At 39.5% G+C, this 22487-nt stretch overlaps 1 protein-coding gene across 1 annotated transcript in view; it reads right to left on the bottom strand.

Moving 5' to 3' along the window:
- grin2da (glutamate receptor, ionotropic, N-methyl D-aspartate 2D, a) overlaps positions 1–22487 on the bottom strand; it is a 408220-nt gene that overhangs the window by 164642 nt on the left and 221091 nt on the right. The window lies entirely within an intron of this gene.

The following is a 22487-nucleotide window of genomic DNA, read 5'->3' as shown; positions in this document are numbered from 1 at the left end:
CTAGTCCATACCCATTGGTAGCTTTGTCACCTTCTACCTATGCCAATCCTCAATGCCTATGTGCAGTTTCACATAGATTGACCATGTCAGTGAGTAGAAAAACGTGGGACAGACAGAATGACTGACTGACAGAATGACACACTGACAGTTTTCGTGATTATGTACAGCATACCATACCATGACTTAGTCATACCAAAAATTTAAAAAAAAGTTTAGCCATTTTTAAGCATTTTTCTGTTGTTATAGCGCCACCCAGTTTAGTAAAAATCGATATGGCGGTTAGGCCTAGATAAGAAATTAGCTCTCTAGCGCCCCCATTTTGTTTGATGGGATCAATAACGGAGGGGTCCCCTCAGATTATGTGTGGTCATATGCCTACAAAGTTGCGTGGTGATCGGTGAAACCCTTGAGATGTTATACACCTTTATGTATGAGCCATGCCCTCCGCAATATTCATTGCCTTATAGAAGCTCAGTTTTAGTAAGTTTTCCAACTTTTGCCAAGAGGGAACTTTAGATATTGGTCCCTAGATTATGTTCACAGAGTTTCATGCAGATCGGTCAAACTTCCTAGGAAGAGATCGATTTTAAGTGTTTTTCAAAAAATTCAAAAATCTATATAACCGGAAGTTATGGGTTCTTGAGGCAAATTTGTTCCTCATGAGGAGAGGCATCTCTGTTTCATGTCTCTACGACATACGGGGCATGAGATATGCCCATTCACAGTTTGCAATTTCAATCGGTTGTTATAGCGCCCCCCTTTGGCCAATTGATGTAATATTGCTTCATTCGCATCCTCCCATGACCCTCTACCACTGTGCCAAATTTCACATGGATTGACCAAGTCAGTAAGGAGAAAAACGTGGAACAGACACACACACACACCTACATCATTATATAGTAAGATAGTAATATTTAAAAAAAACAGCTTATAAAAATTGCCTGTCTCTATGTGTCATCTCTGTGATAGTCTGACAACCTGTCCAAGGTGTACCCTGCTTCTCGCCCAACGACAGCTGTAATAGTCTCCAGCAGCCCCCAACAACCCTGTATCAGGATAATCCATTACGGAAAATGAATGAATGAATATGAATTAACATTAAATGCAGTGTTAAATGAAGTGTTAACTCCACAGAAAAGTATGGTGCTGGACATTAAGTGTAGTACAGTCAGATTACTAGAGCTTGTTTGCTGACAATAGCTGTCCTCTGTTGATGGAAACAAGATAGATGGAAGTGTTGAGATTAACCCATCATAATACCAAAATTATGGGCTGAAAGATGATAAAGAGCTACGTAAAGTTGCAGAGTTGGTGATAATTCTCACTGGCATTGTCACTACAAGGGACTTCTTTGAGAACATGTATCATCTGAATAAATCAGATGATACAAATATGAATTAATAAATAACTTTGCTCATTGATTTACTCATGTTGAGGATTTCCAGTTCGACACAGATGGTGGTTGAGACCATGGAGCCAGTTGGTCAGGAGTCTCTGGCCTCAGTGATTCTCACCCAGTCGAATCTCTCACTTGGTGATAAGCCTGGTACTTTACTGCACCACTCTGCCATTGGCCTGCTCTCCCCTCTATTGTTTTTTTTTTTCTGACCAATCACACTGAATGCCAACAGAGCCTGGCAACTACAAGAGTGTGCCATGACAGCAGACACTTCAAATGACAGAAACAAAAACAGATTAGTAGTTTGGTAAGTTTATTGGTCATTTCAGAATGAAAATAAATGAGCTAATCATTTTTGATTTATTTGTTTTTTCTAGTACTGATGACTAATGATGAGAGGCAGCAACACTGTGCCTGCATGTTGGCAAAACTGGTGGCTGACCATCATGTTATTAGGCCTCATTAATGTGCTGGATGAACAGAAACAAACATAAACATAGATCTACCAGCCCCATGAGTTCCCTGCATGGTTAATGATTAACATGTGAGTGCTGATTGCATTTTCACAAACGTTCATCCACAGATTTATTAAGTGTATGTATTAAGCTGCAAACACTGAACCACTTTTATAAGGAGAAAGCATTTCCATTATCTATTGTCACAAACTGAAACGTTGACAAAGCCTAAAAGCTATGAAAAATCTACCCTAAGCAACAGGTAAGGACAAAATGATCATAAATATAAATATATTTTCCATTTTTGTTCATCATTTCTAATAAAATACATTATAATATGCAAAAAACATGATCCTCTGATGTAAATGCTGCAACGGAAGAACAGAACCCTGAACTTCTGTGGGTGTTTAGACTCATCTGTTCGTATAGATAGAGGCTGGATGCTACAGTAGAAACAGACAGATAAAAAGATAGATTCAGGCAGAGAGAGAGACTGGGAAATGTGTGTGTGTGTGTGTGTGTGTGCCTGATATGGAGTTTACAGTAGTGCTTTAGAAAGCAGTAAAGATCTTGCCGACTGATGTGTGTGTGCATGTGTGCGTGTGTGTGTGATTTTTTTCCATCAGTGGAAACATTCAGCCTCTTTCTCGGCTGTTACGGGAAAGCTTTCTGCGTAACCATGACAACTTCTTCAAAAGAGAGAGATAGGGAGCGACAGACAAGGGGAGTTAGAGAGAACAAGATGAAAAGAAGAACGAGAGAGATATGGGAAAGTTACTCCGAATGATCAAGAGTCATTTTATGTTTCATATAAAGGAAGGATGGATTTGTCATCATTTATTCTCCATCTCTCTTCATCATCTCTCTCTTCATCTCTCTTTCTATCCTCTTACCTGACACCATGTTATTTGCAGGAATGTTGATGGCGCATTAAAGTTGAATTATATAATATTAAATATAACATTTTCAGGAAACAAATAAATAAATAAAATAAATAAATATTTAACAGGATGGCAACTCCTTTAGAGCACTGATCTATATACTTTTACTGTGAGCCACGACATATCTCCAGTCAGGAAATATGAGAAATAAAAGAGGTGTTCAAAGGCTGAATGATTGCCTTTATCTTTATATATTTGTAAAGCAATATGTTTGAGCGTGAATATAACTAATCAACATTTGATTAAGGGAACATAAGATGCTGTACGCAATCAAGGACCCTTTGTATTGCAAATCCTAATGTGAGGGAGTTAAATGTATTTACAGAAAAACAAACAAACAAACAAACAAACAAACAAACAAACAAATAGCAGATCTCAGGCAACAAGTCAAAAAAGTCTTTTTTCAGAGGGTTGAAACACCATCACATAAGAGTGGTTTACCATCCAGTAAATGGCATTGTTTAGCTTGATGAAGTGGGAAGCTGTGCCAGTTAGCTCGCAAAAACCTTAGTAAGCAACCACAGTCTACCCCTTATGACAACATTTTAGGGCCACTGTAGGTGAAAAAAATGGTCCCAGGGGAGGTGGGGAATATTCTGATATGATTATGAGATAAAACTTTGGATATTAAAAGGTCATTTGTGGTACAAATACTCAGAAATTCTCTGTTATAAAAGTCATAGATTTACAAGAAGAAAAAAAGAACTTGGACAAATAATGCGTTTTGGTCAAGGAAACACATTGCATCACTTCGCAAGGTTGGATCTAGTCTCGCGTGACTCCTGCACTTCGGAATGGGAGTCTGGGGACATTCGTCTTTCGTTTTGTAATAGAAATGGGCGGGGATATCCAGACCACGTGACGGCGTTGCCATAGGTATGGCACATGTGTTACATGTAACAGAGACGTTGCAGCTCTGCAATATAGCTGAATCAAATGAAATCATATCCATTTTAATCTCTTCTTGCGATGCACTGAACACTTCCTTTTCTGTTGTACTACGGACAACAATTCGGGGAACAGCAATTCCGGTGTAGGCGGGTGTAAGGCAAAGCTAATCAGCCATTGGTCGAGGAAGTACCGAAATACACAAATTTGGATCCAATCACATCACTGCCGCTGGGAGCCAGCGCTAATTCTATTACAACTTTTCTATGGGAATGTCCACAGACGACAGATTCAGCCAGCGTGCTGACGTCATCGGCGTCTGTGTAATAGACTAGGTTGGATCAACCGCATCACACAACAGACGCCGCTGTGCTCACACTTTATTCTACAGTATACTGATGAGACAAAATAGACTGTACTTTGTATCAAATTAGACCAAGAATGCATTTATTTATGTAAAATATTTATTAATGGTATTTGTTAGGTTTTTACTTGGGTCTGTCTACCTACCTCCTGTTTGTCTACCCTAGAATTATTAATAGTATAAAATAAACATCCTTGGAGAAGGAGAAGAGGCGGAGCTAAGATTGAGCATATCACAGACAGATTTCAATTTACGATTACACTTAGCTTGGTATAAGTCTTGTACTTCTCATTAACAAATATTTTGCTACTATTAAGTCCTAATATGTCATGCCTCATTTACAGGTAAACAAACAACGAGGTGGAACAGCCCAGCATCCCCGCTGTGAAACACCAAGCAAACTGAAATACACAAATGATCAACAAATACATTTGTTAAAATACAATGTTTATTTAAACCTTGTTCTTATATGGATACCTATACTTGTAGCCAATTGTTTCTAATAATGTATTTACTACTGTTGTTGTTACACCATTACACCATCATGTGTTTTAGGTTAGATAAGTGATTTTGTTTCTTCGTGTGATTTTGTTGTTTTTTTTCTCATAAATTTGTGACTTTAATCTCAGATTTTTTTTTTGTTTTTGATTTTTTTTTTCTATAAATGTATTACTGAAATCTCAGAAATTCAATGTTTTAATTGGAATATTATTCTACCTCCCCTACTCCATATGTTTTACTTACAAAGGCCCTAATACGCCATCATAACATCACTGAAAAAAAAAAAAAAAAAGAAAAAAGAAAAAACACTGAAATGTCAGTTGTATGTGTATACCACATTGAACAACAGCAATCAACAAACCACACTTGTTGTATACAGACGACCTAATTCAAGCAGAGGTTATATTCTATATCTGGAGTCAAAGCTTAGTTCACCAGATGGCACCAAGATAACTCATTTGTAAGCAGAAGCCTTCAGTGCCTGTAAATAATCACCAGCCGCGACTGTTACACACTGTATGCCATTTAAAATTACAACTGTGTTGTATTTTCTGGCCAATAGGTCAGATCCCTTTCTTTAAGCTTGTGTTTGACTTGATCGGGTTGGATTTTTTGCTAAGTTGACGTTGCCCTGATGCTCTTTGGCATTTTGTAATGCTAGTGGTATAGTGGGAGTTAATACAACACATTAGTCTCTCTCTGTCTCTCTCTCTGTTTCCCTGATGCAGCAGATACAGACGATTGAGCTTTCATGTCTTTAAAATTTCCCATTTTCCTCTGCCCCATCATTTAAAACAAGGCCAATCCATTAGAGCTAAATAAATAGATGGATGGATGAATGAATAAATACACAAAAGCCCTCTGCAGCAAAAACTACAGTATTCGTCAGCAGCCCTCCCTCCTCTCCCTCTCTCCCTGCCTCTCTTACTCACTCGTACCTCCTCTTATTGACTGAGATGATTCATAGTTCATCACTTTCTATGACAGAGCCGCTGTGAGTCCCGTCCTCTGGAACTGAACGCACCAGCAGAGCTGTCTCTGCTCTTACACTGTGGAGACCAATGTTTGTATCTCATGCTATTGCACAGACACAGACACACACCCACACACATGCACACACACACACACACACACACACACACACACAGACTATGCGAGAGGCCCATGGCTGAATCACTCAACACAAATAAAAGGCTTGCGACCACGAACACCAAAGGGAGCGGGCAGCCTGACAGAGCCGTAAAGGCTATCATGACTCCTGTGTGACTCATAGATTCTGCACTGAAGGAGACGAGGGGAGCGCTGGATCTGTTGTGTGTGATTTAACTAGGCTACATGTGGTTCTTTAATATTCATAAATCATTACTTGATTCATCGTGAGACATTTTAAGATGCCGTCGAGAGGACTGTCAATCTGTTGAAGGCTAAATTGCTGCATCTTGAATAGAAAGCCACCGGGGGGAGATTTGGGGGGAAGTGCATTGGACTATTTTGAGAAAACAAATTTGTGCTTTGATTATGGATGTACTCCCTCCAAATAAAGTTGCTAACCGGACGTACATGCCAATGAAAGTCATGATTGCACATTTTCGGGCCCATGGAGTCTTTCGCTGGATGAGCTTGTGATATTGTCCTCAGGGTTTTAATTGAATTGGACCTGATGGTTAAAATTCTGGCGACTTTGAAGTGTTTGCAACCTGTTGTGGCAACCTTTAGCCAATCTGCTTGGGAGTCAGCAAGCAAGAATGGATAGCTTTGTGCACGAGAGTTTATTCTCTATAGAGAAGGCGCAACCTCAGGCTCAGAGCTCAGGGGCTGTGCCCAGAACAGTGAATACAGGGCATCTTTATACCTACACTCAGTCGACAAGATGATGAGAAATCAATTGTACCTTTCTTGGACTTTCCTGATTTAACCATGTTCTCTTGATTATATCAGAGGAACATACCTGTTGCAACATGTTAGATCAGTCAATGGACTGGTTTTAAAGGGGAAATTATTAAGGCTGTAGTCTCCTGGTTGATTAGTCGATTATTTGGCCGCTATGCTCTTATCCAACCAAATTCTCATTGGTCGAATAATCGCCATGTTACTTTCATAAGGAGAAAAGTGCTACACCAACAGCTTTCCAGGATTAATCCATTATTTCCTGCGGTGAGGGGACAGGCTAAGTTACCTGCAATATAGGGGTGTTTTCAAAACACCCCCGTTGTTGACAGAAAGTTGAACTCGAATTGTGAAGACAGTAAAGCCTCCACTAAAATAGCATTTTAAGTCGTGTGTGTGATTTATCCTTCAGGGATTTATACGTCGGGATTTATCCTGGCTCCATATGAGCAGAGGAAATCTCCGCTCGTCGTTAGGCTAATGTATACCATGTAAAATGCCATAGGCTGGCGCTAATAACGTAAGCATGTTGTATTTGCTTGGAGAACGTGTTTAGTAGAAGACAGTTGTTTTGTCGGTGAATGTTGTGAGTTGTAACGGAGCCAAATTATGTACCGTTACCTTTGTTACATGTTGCCGTTGTCCCTGGTTTCATATGAGAAGAGGAAAAGATTGCTAGACACTAGGCTAATTTATACAATGTAAAATGCCATAGACTTGTGCTAATAACGTTAGCATGTTGTATTTGTGGGGAAATGTGTCCAGATAAAGACAAGTGTTTGTCCGTCAGTTCTGCGATTTATAGTGAAGCCAGTTTGCGTACTTGCGTTTAAAATTGATTCTATTAAGCCATGTTTAATGTGTGTTTTGAATCAACAATAAATAAAGTTTGGTTTGAACTAAACTTTACAGCACTTAACACAGTCCTCCACCGCCAACTAGTGCTTTGGAGGTGTAACTGCAGAGTGACAGACACACCACTGCAGGAGTGAAAATAATGCACTTTTTTTTTTTTTTTTTTTTTTTTTCCCATGACTAAGTTACGGAGCCCCTAAAGTCCCCAAAAAAGAATACAAACTATCTCGTGTCTATCCCTAACTATCTCGAGTTAGCTTATCTTATGTGCACGAGATTTTTTTGGGGACTTTAGGGGCTCCGTACTAAGTTAGTTGAAGATTATGTGCGACTTTAGTCGACCACGATTTCCTTTAGTTGACTACAGCTCTAGAAATTATAGTGAATGTAAATCTCTTGATGATGTCAAGTAACAACAGATGTTTACAAAGGGGAATGCAAAGGTCACACACTTACAAACACATCGGAAGAATGAAACAATATAAGCATATGCATGAAGAAGACAATTTCCACCACACACCCTTTACAAAAACACATTTAATGTTTCAACTGTTTCTTTGACAATAACTGCATGAGAAAAGCTTAGTTTGGGCCCACATTATGTGACCTAGAAAAGGTTGTGATGCTGCGGTTCAGAGATGATGCAGACAGCACAAAGCAACCAGAAATAGCAGGGTTTGTTGGTGCTTTTAATTTGGTTAAAAAAAATCACTCCTGATAACGTCATTTGTATATTGTATGGGCTTTTTCATAGAAGGCATTTTGACATGTCCCAGGAGGTGTAAATTATAAAAATCAATGATGGCTGAAATGTATTTAGCTGAAATTGCGTATTCAGGGTCGTTGTTACACTCCCATTTCTTAATGGACCACTTGAACAGAACACAATCAATGTTAATGTCATTAGTAACACCTGTGCTTTTCCAATTGTGACAAGTCACAATTTCTAAAGTGAAAAAGGGCCTGTTATACTTCACAGTTTATTTGACACATACGGGTAGAGTGAGTTTCTTTAAACACCAAGAAATAAGTGAGCATTGATTAAAACAAATGATGATATGATAGCACATATGATGTACAGTATGTAGTAAGTGGTGATCAATAAAAAGGTCAGTTAGCCTTGACCTTCAGTCAGTTATTGTTAATTGTTATGAATCATCCCAGGCCAACACAATAGCAGTTGTAAAAATAGGTCACTCAACAAAAGCTTCTTTTTTTTTTGATCCTCCAAGAAAGCCCAAGTGTGATTCCATTTCAGACTGTATAAAGTACATATTTTGAAACAAAAGTAAAGTAATGCATTTAATGTTTTATTTCAGGCTGTTCACAAAAACTGTTTGTATGTTTTCCTACAAAAGTAATACACCCAAATCTGTGCATACCCCACGTATTTTGAAAGGTTGCGATTATGTGTCCAGTGCACTAACAGGAGTAAAGAAGGATGCACTCCCTAATGGTCTTGTAAGGAGACAGGTTGGGGTGGTGGATGTGTCACAAAAATGCAGACTTTCCCCTAAAGACGTGTGTTTGGAACTGTGTGAACTTTGAAGGTATGTCCTCACCAGTGGCGATTGCTCTAAGACTGCAAGGGAAGCTCAACTTCCCCTAAAATGACAAAAAATAAGTGGTCAAATATGTACTGTTGTGTTTACATTTGATTGACTAAATATGTGCTAGAACGCATTCAACTTTTGTTCAGAATCAGCTACTTATCACAGGTCACTGAAGCGACTTTCTTCTCATTCATTCCCGTAGCATCACAGTGCATTAAACAGTGGAAGCTCAGCGTCCAAAGACTTCAGTGGGGAAGCATAGAGTGGGTTGTTCCACCGCAGTGAAACTAGACAGTCATTGGATAAATGCTCGGTTTTGTCCCGCCCATCGGACGCTCAGCGTCTCTGGGGGTCTCTGGGGCAGTGGGCTCGCCTCGGCTGGCCTGGACGCTGGGCATCTGCATGATGATTGGATGATCTGTCTGAGGCTGAATCCCTTTTTGATTGACAGCGAATCAGCGATCTTGAAATATAAACCACCACCGGAGCATTTTTCAAGTTTCATTCCGTTGTTCTGAGTTGATCTGGAGACTTTTCCAATCCTCTTACTGACTTTTTCTTTGTTAAAAACGACTAGCGACAAATCTAGCATCTTTTTCTGGTGTTATTGGAGACCGTACTCGTGTTTGGAGACTCTGTTTTCTGTTGCTCTGCAGTTACTGTCCCCAACGAGCAGCGGGTGCTGCTGTGAGCCCCTCCACCGTCCCAAAGCACTCACAGGTGGTCACACTAGCCTTGCGCAGTAGCCCCAGAGGGTAGAATTTACGTATAAATAAACGGACACATTTTATGATGCAGGCCGAAAATGAGCTTCCCCTCCTTGAAAGACCAGCAGCCGCCACTGGTCCTCACTATGATTCTTTTCCTAAACCTAACCACTGTAACTTTACTTGCCTAAATCAAACCTCAATAACTATACGTTAATAATAATTATGTGACCGTATGTTAAGGACGTAAAGTAACTCATGTAGCACTAATTCATAGGACATCATAACCATTCTATGAGGGTATGTTGTTTGTTGTCATTTATGTTCTAAAGTTAGGGGTCCTTTACATCTTGCATTAAAATGTGTTTTGGGTCTTTGCATTGCATTTGGATGGTGTTTGATCACATGAAAGCTCAGGTGTAATTGCACCCAAAAATGTATTAAGGACAGATGATGTGATTCAATCAGTCAAACCACCTGCGGCGGTGGTCAGGAAGGCATTATGGCCATATTGAACAGTGAATGCAATCGTGTTTTTAATCCACATACAACATGTGGGTGGAAAAAACATTGTCACTCTCAACTCGTCAAATATTGACGCTTGGTCAGTGGCCCTGCATGTTAAATTATGTTGTTCTACGTACCCCCACAGCATCAGCTTTGGGCATTCAAGGACAGCATGTCAATGTGTGCTCATTACATGCATTGTGTCTTTCCAAAATAAACTTATTTCTTTTACAGGAAATGGACAGTTTCCTTGCCTTAAATTCATACACTATCATTTAAAATAAACTATGTTTGTTAGGAAAGTAATTTAACACCACATTGCATATGTCCTAGCGTAGTATGCTACACAGACTAGCACACTATGTTGTTACTACTGTGCTGACTATTGGTTTCACATGGGAAACAAACAGCAGTCTCCTGGGTCAAAGTCCGGAGTTTGTTTGACCCATCCATCTCCTCTCCTGCCAGAACATTGTGGCCCTTTACATTACAACTCTGCATTTGTGTCTGATGCTAAGGGTCACTGACTAAGTGTTGGTATTTGGGTGTGAGATTGAGTTGCTTTGCAAAGTAATCATGCCCAACTGTTCCAAACCAGGAAGGTAGCAGCAGCTGTCCCTCACCTGATGGGGAAGCTTTTTAGATATATCTATTGTAGCTGCTGACTGCTGGGGTCTGAGCCTGTTTTGACCGCAGGAGCTGTGGGAGTATACTCTACAGGCCAGAGTCAAGACCTAGTGTCAGCGTTTAATTTGGTCCAACAAAGATTTACAAGCCGAACTTGACAATTCATATTGCACCTGAGACATTTATGAAGCAAAGGCTAAATAAATGGTGGAAAACAGCAGCAACCATTGGGTTGTTTGAGCTGGACAGCACAATCAGATCTCAAACAGATCTCAATATGGACACATATTAATATCAGGTGTAAATGTAATCAGGGTAAATCATATCTAAATACAACATGGATATAAGGTGGGTATAAGACTTCTATGTATATTAATTGTAGATTTTTTTTTTACTGGTCAGAACCTTCACATTCAACATAGCTTACCCAAGCAGCATTCTTAAATCCAAATAACATGTCATGATTCCTACATGGCTGCATACATTCAAATAGTCAAAGCCTGTCTTCAGTCAAAAACAGACACAAACATCCACAACTGTTCAGTCTCTCCTTTCAAAGGTCAGTAATGGTCAACATGGGTGAGAAAAGAGAGACAGGGTGTCCATCAAAGTTTAGTAAACAAAAAGTGTGTTTTGATTCCCTCTCTTGCTCCTAGGTACCTCAGCAAACCCAATCAATTAAAACAGAAGCTTTCTACTGGAAGTTCAGTTGCCCTCACCTGCAGGGAACACATGGGTTCTGACAACATATCCAAGGACTTCTTACTAACTACAGAGGTGTTAAGTTGTAAACTTCAAGAACTCAGAACTGGTAGTGGAATTTTCAGCTCTGACCCAGTCAACAGCAGCTGCTATTGTTAGTGATGGCCAAATGAAGCCTCTTGAAGCATTTTCTTTATTTTATAAGCCCACTAGATGGCACTTTTTTTCAACAAAGGATTGAAAACACATTGAATTGCCATTCTTTGAGCCTCCCTTTTTAAACCAACAGCGCCATCTAGTGGGCTCATAAAATAAAGAAAATGCTTCATGAGACTTCATTTGGCCATCACTAGCTATTGTATCACCCCAGAACTCCTTCACAGGAATGTGAATCACCACTCACTCGAAAAAGAACACTGATGCCTAAGGGAAAAAACAAACAAAAACACACACACACACACACAAAAAAAACACGTAGAACAACAGAGGTTTAAGTTTGCATAGAGAATATGTTTGTGATGGTGAATCTAATGAGCCCATGATTACTGGGCACTGAAGGTCTGTTACACTGGAATAAAATCAATTATAAGGTGAACAATGCACAGTTCACCATTAGAAATGAGAAAAAGCAGCACTCAAGAAATTAAAGGGAGAAAATATAAGAGGAAAAGGAAAAAATGAACTAGAAAAGTTGACTCAGAAGAATGCAGATCTCCACTAGGCAGCCACTGAGCTGTAGTGATCACTCCAGACAATTCTTGTAATTCCAGCAGACACAGCGCAGCACATTTCCGAAGCATCCTGGAAGCTAATAGAAAAAGTTTGACATAGTTGCAGCATGTTGCACAGAGCAGATAGAGTTCTCCTGTTAACAGGCAACTGTATGTGAAATATAGATACAATGTAATCATGAGAATTGATGCATTACAATTAAGTATAACACAGCCACCGATCTTTGATCTATGTCGTTCATTACTGGACTTTGGATGGTATCAGCTTTCTCTGTAGGGTTTCAGTACCTGATCAAATGCCCCCCTTCTGTTCCTAAAATATGACATTGACTAATGGCCAGAAAAGTGTTTTTACGGAACATTATGATGTCAAATTCTAAAGCTGATCTTTGACCCTTTGGATATAAGTTGTCATTGATTCATTATTCTAATCCATTAGACCTCTGTGTGAAATTTTGTCATCATTAGAGTATGAATTACTGAGCTATGGCAAAAAATAATGTTTTGTAATGTGACAGTGACCTTGACCTTTGACCTTAGACCACCAAATTCTAATCAGTTCATTCTCGAGTCTTGAAGTGGAAGTTTGTACTAAATTTGAGGAAACTCCCTAAAGGTTTTCTTGAGATATTACATTCATGAGAATGAGATGGATGCAAGGTCACAGTGACCATGACTTTTGACTACCAACTTTAACTCGGTTCATAGTTGAGTCACAGTTGACGTTTGTGCCAAATTTAAAGAAATTCCCTCAAGACGTTTTGAGATATTCTGTATACTAGAATGAGACAGACAAGGTCACAGTGACCTTGACCTTTGGCCACCAAAATCTAATCAGTTCATTGTTGAATCCAAGTGGACATGACATTCTTGAGATAATGCATTCACAGACAACCCAAAAACATAATGCCTCCAGCCATGGCTATTGCTGGTATGGAGGTATAAAAATGACAAAATCAGTAAGATCTGCAAGTCTAAAAGTTGAACAGGCAAAACGCTCCTGGTATGGTATGACATCGTACGTACAACATAACAAAATTGTGTCGGAGCCAGATTGTAAAACGCTGTGGAACTGTCCCTCCAGGCTATCTCACAGTCAAGAAGGCAGCAAAAATAACACAACCTGTTGACCTGTTTATCTCATATCATGTCTAACTTTGTTGGATCATAACACAACAGGTATGGAATCAATCTGCAGATGCTCTGAGATCAAACTTTTCTATGGATGCCAGTTTTTAGCCACAACGAAGGCCAAAATGTGGCAACAGACTAGGAAGGCTTATTGTTTTTAGCTGAGCAAATTTCCTGAAACTTTGCGGCCCCTAACAGCTGGTTAAGAGGAGTGGGGAGTCAGCAGTCAGTGACGGTATAGAGTCAATTAAATCCGATTTTTGAACAGCTGTGAATCACTGCAACCATGAGAGATTCTTGAGTTTATAGTCATGAATGTGCACACAAAATATTAGGCTGACTGGTCCAGTAGTTTGCAAGATTAGCCATGGACAGACAGATACGCCCACTTACACACATGACCTAGCACAAGATGCTCCATGCTATCCAAAAACAGGCGGCAGAATAATTATTTTGTGCTTTGGATTCAAGAGAAGCTGGATGATACAAAAAAAAGGAAAAAGAAAGAAAATGGGCTGACAAATAAGAAATTATTCATTTGGCCGCAGCTTTGATTCCTCCGTGTAGCAAAGTTGAAAAGTATTTCAAATAGGATGAAAATCTACAGCGTATCACTGGTAGCACTCAGTTCAGCATGCTGTACTGTTATATTTCTGATCTCAACCTCATATTCTCTCCCTGTTGCTCACTTCCCTTTGTCTCTACAACCCTCTTTTTCTCTAATTTCTTTTCCCGTACTTCACCTTCCTGTCTTACGTCATCCTCTCCTCTCTGAATCTCTGGATTTTCTGTCGCCTTCTTTCTTTCCTCTATCCGAGTCTATCAATCTCCCCCTTTCTCCCCGTCTTTCATTCCGTCTCTCCCTCGTCCCAGCGGGGTTGTCATGGTGATGAGTGCAGCTTGGCATTACATGTGTTTTCATTAATGCTGTGCATGGCTGTTGCTGAAACACAACAAGGCAGCAGAGAGAGGACATTTGGATACTGTGCTGCCCTAACAGGGACGCTCAGAAAGAAAGCGATGGAGAGAGAAAGGAAATGATGTAGATAACAAAAATGGCATGAGGAAAGTCAATATTGAGTCAATATTTGTCTAATAACAATAGGGTTAAACTACTATTCATAATGTAAAAGTGTCTTAAATGTCAAAAAGTTTCACTATGTAATCTGTCATTAATGATAAAACTTAGGGTTGGATAATAACTCCTCATCAAACACCTGGAAGACAGCAGGTGAAGAATGCCTGAGGAGGGGGGTGAGGAAAAGGGAGAGAGGGAGAAGTGAGAAGGTGAGGAGAGATAAAGGAAAATGCAAGGAGGAAGCCAGAAAAGGAGGAAGGAGAAGGAGCTGAGGACAAAAAAAAAAGAAACAGACAGCTGGAGAGGAAGCAGAAAAATGAGATGAGAGACAGGCTGAGGAAACAAGGAGTGATGGGAGGAAGGAGAGACAATTAAAGAAGGAAAGGAGGGTGGTTGGGGGAGGATGGGGAGGAAAGAACAAGGAAGGGAGCACTGGGCAGAGGAGAGGAGTAACATCAAACAGCATCGGGAAGAATTTAATGTTTCATTTACAGCTCCATTTGCATGTTTATAAGCAGGAGTGGCAGCTCTTGTGTTAGACACACATGCACACACAAACACACAAGCTCATATAAGCACTTCACTCCTATCATCACCCTGATGTGACTGCCTTCATTAGCACTGATAGGACAGGTCGCAGCAAGGATAGCGGGGTGCGAGTGTGTGAGTGTGTGTTTCACAGAGCTGACAGCATTCACAGCAGTGGAAGTCACGGAGCCTGAGGAGATTCACTCGTTGTTCACTGACAACCAGTAATTTAGTATGCAGCAAATGCACCGAGTTGACTGCGCATCAGGAGCACCTGCTCTATGCTCTCCGGCTGCAGCGAGCAGGTGAATACGACTGAGAGCAGCGATGATCCATCACTGATTAAATAAGGTCTTGTAATGTGATTGTTCGTAACTCTGCGTGAAGAAGGCATCCTCTCGTTATCACTGCTCTGCAGGCAGGTCAGAGTCAGCTGCGTAAGGTTGTGGAGATGTTGTGAAGTGAGCATGACTGAAAAAGGCTACCTGTGTTACCCTGCCATGACAGGCTACATGTGTTACCCCCAAGCCCCCCCAAAGTGCACTGTAAAATTTGACAAGTTGATCGTACTAAAAAATCTTGTTGACCAGAAAATTGATTTCCTTGAAAAGGAAAAGGGCAAGTAAATATAACTATCAATTATAAATTATGTAAACTTTATATCGGATTGTTAATTTCACATAAATCTGAGTTGTATTGACCTACTTTGTGAAGTTTTTGCAACTTAAACGTTATAAGTAGGGATGCACTGAAATCAAAATTTGTGGCCGAAGCCGAAGCCGAATAAAATTAAACGCTTTTCCGAATACCGAGTACCGAATACCAAATACCATTGTTTAGTTTTTCATTAGTTTTTGCAGATGAACCCCCTCCAGATTAGTGTTGTCCTAGTACCAAAATTGGGACCCACGGTACGATACCAGTGAAAATATCATAGTTCTGAGTAGTATCACGATATCACAGCAAAAATGAGGCAGATGTGCCTTTTGTCATTTATAAAAAGATACATCACTTTTCTATAATACATCACTGATATTTCAATGGAATGGACAGCTCGTTTCTCCTCTGACACGCCACATACCTGTGTGCTGCCATGGCTCGGCTGTCCAGGTACTTTTGGGCAGTCATGACGCCAAGAAGAGGCCTTATTTTGCGCCACGAAGCACTATGGCCACCGTATTTGACAGGAATACATTCCTGTCTGTGTCTGTGACCCCTGTTCAACCCACAACCAGCTAGATTCGCCTTTCGTTTCTGCTGCTGGTTGAAATCTGTACTCGCACAGTGTGGTGAATGATTTATTTTGCTCGCACAAAACTATTTTTAGTCGCAAATGCGAGTGCGGTGACAGACGGAGTAAAATATCGCCACACTGCCAACATTTTACTCCGTCCGTCACCGCACGCTGTTTGATTGCGTTATCAAAACACGCCGCTATTATTCGGCCTTGCTTTTCACTTATTCCACCGAATACCGAATGTGTGTTTTTTTGCAATATTCGGTTACCGAATATTCGGTGCATCCCTAGTTATAAGTGAAATTAACTTGTTCTTTCTAAGGCTTTGCAACTTAAGTAAACCAAGTTAGTCCGACTTAACTTAATCATGATGAAGATTTTGCATGTTGTGGAGTTAGTTTATCTTCAAGTCCGGTTATGTTGACATGTTTGAGAAGATACAAATGTGACTGACTAGTTTGCAACAGGCAGACTACAGATAATTAGCACAATGTTAACACCTACAGAAGTGATACTCAAATTTAGGCCCACAGGCCAAATTTGGCCCACAACAGGGTGCCAGGTAGCCATTTTGTGCCATTCTCTAATTCACAATAAAAAGACCCCCTGATAGAGGTGCGGGTAAAGCGCTGAATGTCAAATCCAATCGTCCAGACAACCTTGGAGGTCTGACATTGTCATCTGGTCAGAGCAGGCAAATAAGATTATCCTTGTGGAGTTGACTGTCCCATGGGAAGAAGGCTGTGACCAGGCCCATGAGCGGAAAAGCCTAAAATACCAAGACCTAGCCATGGAGTGCAGAGAGAAAGGGTGGCAGATATGGTTGCTTCCTGTCGAGGTTGGGTGTAGAGGATTCCCAGCGCAGTCTGTGTGGACACTGCTGACTACACTGTGCATCTCAGGCAAGGAGCGGAAGGTGGCAGTATGCAGGATTGGAGAGGCAGCAGAGAGAGCCTCTTGTTGGCTCTGGTACAAAAGGGAGGATGAGGGCTGATGGGCAGTGACTTGGCCACCACTGCTGACCCGCCAACTGGATGGGTGGTTAAGGGTCGAAACACCCAGAGAAGGTTGGGCACCGTCTGATGACACAGCAGCTCCAGGTGGAAGGCCTCAGTCATCCCTGAGGGCGACAGTATGTGAGGCATCCACGGATGTATTAAACAAGAAATTTGCACCTGGCCTCCTATCATTTTGCAAATGTTGCCCCCGGGCAAAGCAAAGTCAGTAACCCTGATCTACAGAGTTGTTTATATGGATATGCATCGTTTGATGGAATGTTTCATTTAACTTATAAGTTGGCTGAAATTTGGTTGAATGTTGATATTTATGATAAATCTGTGCCATGCCCTACTGAAATCTTAAATTAGTCAGAGAGAAAGATATATTCTAAACATTTTTAGATCTTATTATCAGGCTCAAAAGTGGATTTGCTTAAAAACAGGCCTTGTAGTGAGATACACAGAATGGCATTTGGTTAAAAATGAAAACTAATCCCGCAAATTAACCATTCTTTGTAGTGCTTACTTGATTTATCCAAGGCAATCAGTTTCCTAACTTCTACTTAATAAACATAATGTTTCAGTTAAGTAGGACTAACTTGGTTTACTTAAACTGCTACCACTCAGAAAGAACAAGTTAATTTCACTTGTCAGGTTTAAGTTGCCACAACTTCACAAAATGAAGTAAATGCAACAAAATTTTAAACCTAACAATTAGATATAGAGTAAATATAACTTCAGACTAACAGTTGTATTAACTTATCTTCACAAGGCAATTGGTTTCCTACATTTTTTAAAGTAAGTTAAACTGGTCAGATTTTACAGTAAAGGCACAAGTAGGTATAACTATAAAAAGCTAATTTTGAGAAATCATATGAGATCAAACAGTTTTGATCTCTATAACTGATACTGGGTTTACAGTTGAGAGTTATCATTCACTGTTATGTCTCCACCCAAACATCATGTTCAACAGGAATTGCATCACATCAAAGAAGTTCGATGAAGTCGTATAAGGCCTTTGATTCTTTACTCATGCAACCTTTGTTTTGCCCCTACAATGTGAGTTTTTCAGCTTGGAGAAGGTTTGAGCCACATCAGGAATTTACTGGTCATTAAACTCTGTGCACTCCAGGAATCACACATTCAACCATAACTTTACCTAAGTCTGTTAACTTTATTTCCCCATATGATCTGTGAGGACTTGGGATGAGAATGTGTTGGGTATTGACAAACAGGTATAGGATGCCCGGAGCCAAGAAAGCCATGCCCAACAGCCTTGGTCTTCTTGAGGCTCCTAAAGGTCCAGGGCAGCGCAACCCAAAACAATCACTGCTGCTACAGCCTTTACTATATCAATAGCAGAGTGGACAGTATCTTCACCAGTTAGCCAACATAATGGCTGTTTAATACAGTTATGTATGTAACTATTGTATGGCACAGAATGATGGTAAAGATAACTACAGTATGGCGGCAAACATGTAAATTGATTCTAGATGCATCCACATCTTACTATATAATGACGAAAACTCTGTCTGTCTGTAGGTGTGTGTGTGTGTGTGTGTCTGTTCCATGTTTTTCTCCTCACTGACTTGGTCAAACCATGTGAAATTTGGCACAGTGGTAGAGGGTCATGGGAGGATGCGAATGAAGCAATATTACATCAATTGGCCAAAGGGGGCGCTATAGCATCCGGCTGAAACTTTGAATGGGCATATCTCATGCCCCGTATGTTGTAGAGACATGAAACTTTGCACAGAGACGCCTCTCCTCATGAGGAACAAATTTGAACCCATAACTTCCGGTTATATAGATTTTCCGCCATTTTGAATATTTTGAAAAACACTTAAAATCGATCTCTCCTAGGAAGTTTGACCGATCTGCGTTAGCACAGATTATCTATTTTTGTGTTGATCCCTTGGATAAATGTTTGTCAGATGTCCACTGCCCTATTAGTTTAACTATAAGAGCTAATAACTTGGGTACTCATAAGTGTGAAACTCTTACAGATATTGCTTATTATGATCCCGAAAAAGAGTATAGACACATGGCCCATTTAATGTTTAAACACAGATGGAAATCTGAGTTAAAAGCCACATACCAAGAATCCTTTAATTTAGAAGTTATAAAAATGTATGATTCAATGATTGATGCGATTAATATTTCCAATACAAATCTGGTTGAAATAAATAGCATTAGTAAAGGTATATGTGACATTATGGTAGATCCTGCTAAAAGTTTGGGTTTATGTAAGGCATATGGTCAGGATCTGTACAAATTTGGTAGAACGTCAAAAAAACTACAGAAGAGATAGACTCACAAGTCAGTCTTTAGACGCTTTGCTTAACTAAAGACTGATGACTTTCTCCCTGATTTTGTGTTTAGATGGGCGGATACAATTTCAGAGTTTAAAAAAACTCCCTACGTTGCACAACCAATAGTAAATCTGCAGGGCGGCCCTTCAGTGGCTCGCTGAACTCTTGCTTGTAAACACTGTCCCACTAGAAACACGTGTAGTGGTACAAAATGGCTTAGCCGTGCTGTCTGTCGCATTTGCGGAGACACATTCTCACCAACTAAAAGAAACAAACTTTTTACAAGGCCGTGACTCATCCGTCCGGCCGGACTATAGAGGGAATCGCCTTGTTGTTTACAAATACTTCCGGGTAGAAAACCAGCAGAGCTTTTAGCTATATAGCCTATATATCACATTTTTCACATCACTGTATCACCGTATGGACTAATCCGAAGTTTGTAAAGTCTATAAACAATGATTGAGCAAACATTACTATTGCTGTGTGCACGTTTAGCTGGGCTAACCGTTAGCTGTTAGCCCTGTTAGCTGTTAGCAGTGTCTGTAATAGGTAATAACTCATTAAACGGTCCGTGAAAAAATTTCTTTTCCAACGGATATCTTAGTTACAACATGATTGAGCTAGCAAAGCAGTTTTGTGTTGCTATGTGTGGTATTTATTCAGTTTTAGGAAATCACGATGTCTAGAACACATCAGTGGCTGCAGCTGACAGGGACAGCTAACACTAGCAGCAAAGGTAACAGGACGTCATCTGTTAAAAGCCTCCTGTTGTCGGATACGACATGAAACTACTCCAGTTAGCTCAATCATGTTGTAACTAAGACATCCGCTGGAAAAAATATTTTCTTCACGGATGAGCACACGTTTGATAAAACGGAGTTAAATCTCTCGGCATCCATTTTCAAGCTCTCTCTATGTTTGTTTCCTTGTGGACGAGAAAAGGAGGAGCGCACATTTCCAAGAAGGCGTATCCTTTTCAAAAATGCAAGAGGTGTTGCTTTGTTGCCGGCAGTTTTCGCCAGTGTGTTAAACACACTTTAGAAAGGAGTGTCCCCAGACTATCAGAAGGCGGAGATCTCTGATTGTCTGGTGGCGAGACTACAGAAGAGAAAACCCTGGTTTAATGCTGAATGTGTTGAGGCCCGTAGAAAATATTTTAAATCCATGAATATATTTAAATTTAACCGCTCTGCTCAATGTAAAGTTGAAATAAAATGTATAGCTAGAAAGTATAAATCCATCATAAGGAAATGTTCAAGGCAGTTCTATGATTCTTTACATAGGAAACTTGGTACACTTAAGAAATCTAATAGTGATGATGAATATTGGTCTATTCTAAATGCAGGTAAACCATCTGGAAGATGAGGAAATGTATCTATAGAAACCTTTGCTGAATATTTTAAGAAACTCAGCCAAAAATCGAGTGATAATTGTACACCAGAAGACCAGCAATTTGACCTCAGACAAGTCACCTCTCCTACAAATGAATACATAAATGATTTGTTTACTTTGGAAGAAATACAGCGAATGGTAAAAAAAAAATAAAAAATAAAAAAGCAAATGGTATCGAGGATGTTATAAATGAATATATAAAGAACTCCCCTTTGGAAATGCTGAACATTTTAGTAAAATTCTTTAATTTGGTACTGATAACAGGTATAGTCCCCACTGACTGGTGTTTAGGAGTGATAAAACCATTATACAAAAACAAGGGACCAGTAGATGATCCTGAAAATTACAGAGGTATTACTTTACTTAGTTGTATTGGTAAGCTTTTTACGGCTGTAATAAATTACAGACTAACTGCTTATATAGAGTCTGAAAGAATTCTTGGAGAAGAGCAGGCAGGGTTTAGGAAAGGCTTTTCAACCCTTGACCATATTTTTGTTCTTCACTCACTGGTTGAATGGTACTTGTATAAGAAAAAAAGACTGTATTGTGCTTTTGTTGATTATAAAAAAGCGTTTGATTTGGTAGATAGGTCATCATTATGGTTTAAATTAGTTGCACTTGGTATAAACGGAAGAGTATTAAATGTGATACATAATATTTATGAGAATGCCAAATCTTGTGTTAGAGCTGGTTATGATTTATCTGAACAATTTGTATGTAATGTAGGAGTGCGTCAGGGGGATAATTTATCACCACTATTGTCTGCACTATATTTAAATGACTTTGAAAAATATGTGAGTCAATGGTACAACGGAATGACGCAATGTGATGAATGGTGAAATAGGGATATATTTGAAATTATATGTCCTGCTTTACGCGGATGATACAATTGTACTGGCAGAGACTCCTTCAGAATTACAGGCCGCATAAATGCAGTTGCTTCTTATTGTGAAAACTGGTATTTAACTGTCAACACAGACAAAACAAAGGTTGTTATTTTCTCTAGTGGGAAATTACGGATACTCCCAGAATTTAAGTTTGGTTGAAATAAATTAGAATTTACTTTTGAGTATGACTATCTTGGAACATTATTTAATTTTAATGGACGATTTGATAAAGCAATAGCTAAGCAAGTTAAACTAGCTAAAAGAGCTAGAGTTACAGTTACCTGTTGATATACAATGTGAGTTATTTGACCAGCTTAAAGTGCCTATTCTTTTATATTAAAGTGAAGTCTGGGGATTTCATAAACTTGACCAAATTGAAATGCTTCACAGATCTTTTTTGAAACGTTTACTTAATGTTAATAAACGCACAGCAAATTGTATTATTTATGTAGAGTTTGGTCGAAATAGTTTAGATTTAAAGGTAAACATGAGAATGATTAACTTTTGGGTACATTTAATTAGTCATAATACAGCAAAAATCTCTTTGACTGTGTTTATTGTTTTCAAGACTTTGTATGATGACAATATTTTTCAGTGTAAATGGATTTCCAAAGTTAAAAATATTCTTGATGATTGTGCTTTATCGTACTTATGGCATGACGCAGGACGGATGATAAATATTTAAATCTAAATCTTAATCTAAATATTTAAAATTAATGACTGAACGTAGATTATCTGACATGGAACTACAGAGATGGCATGAGAAATTACAAAGTAACCCTTTATGTGATAGTTATGAATTATTTA

Source organism: Epinephelus lanceolatus, chromosome 16 (assembly GCF_041903045.1).
Source record: "Epinephelus lanceolatus isolate andai-2023 chromosome 16, ASM4190304v1, whole genome shotgun sequence".
NCBI classification, from domain to species: Eukaryota; Metazoa; Chordata; class Actinopteri; order Perciformes; family Serranidae; genus Epinephelus; species Epinephelus lanceolatus.
The sequence above is the reverse complement of the archived record's forward strand: the minus strand, read 5'-3'. Positions and strand labels throughout refer to the sequence as shown.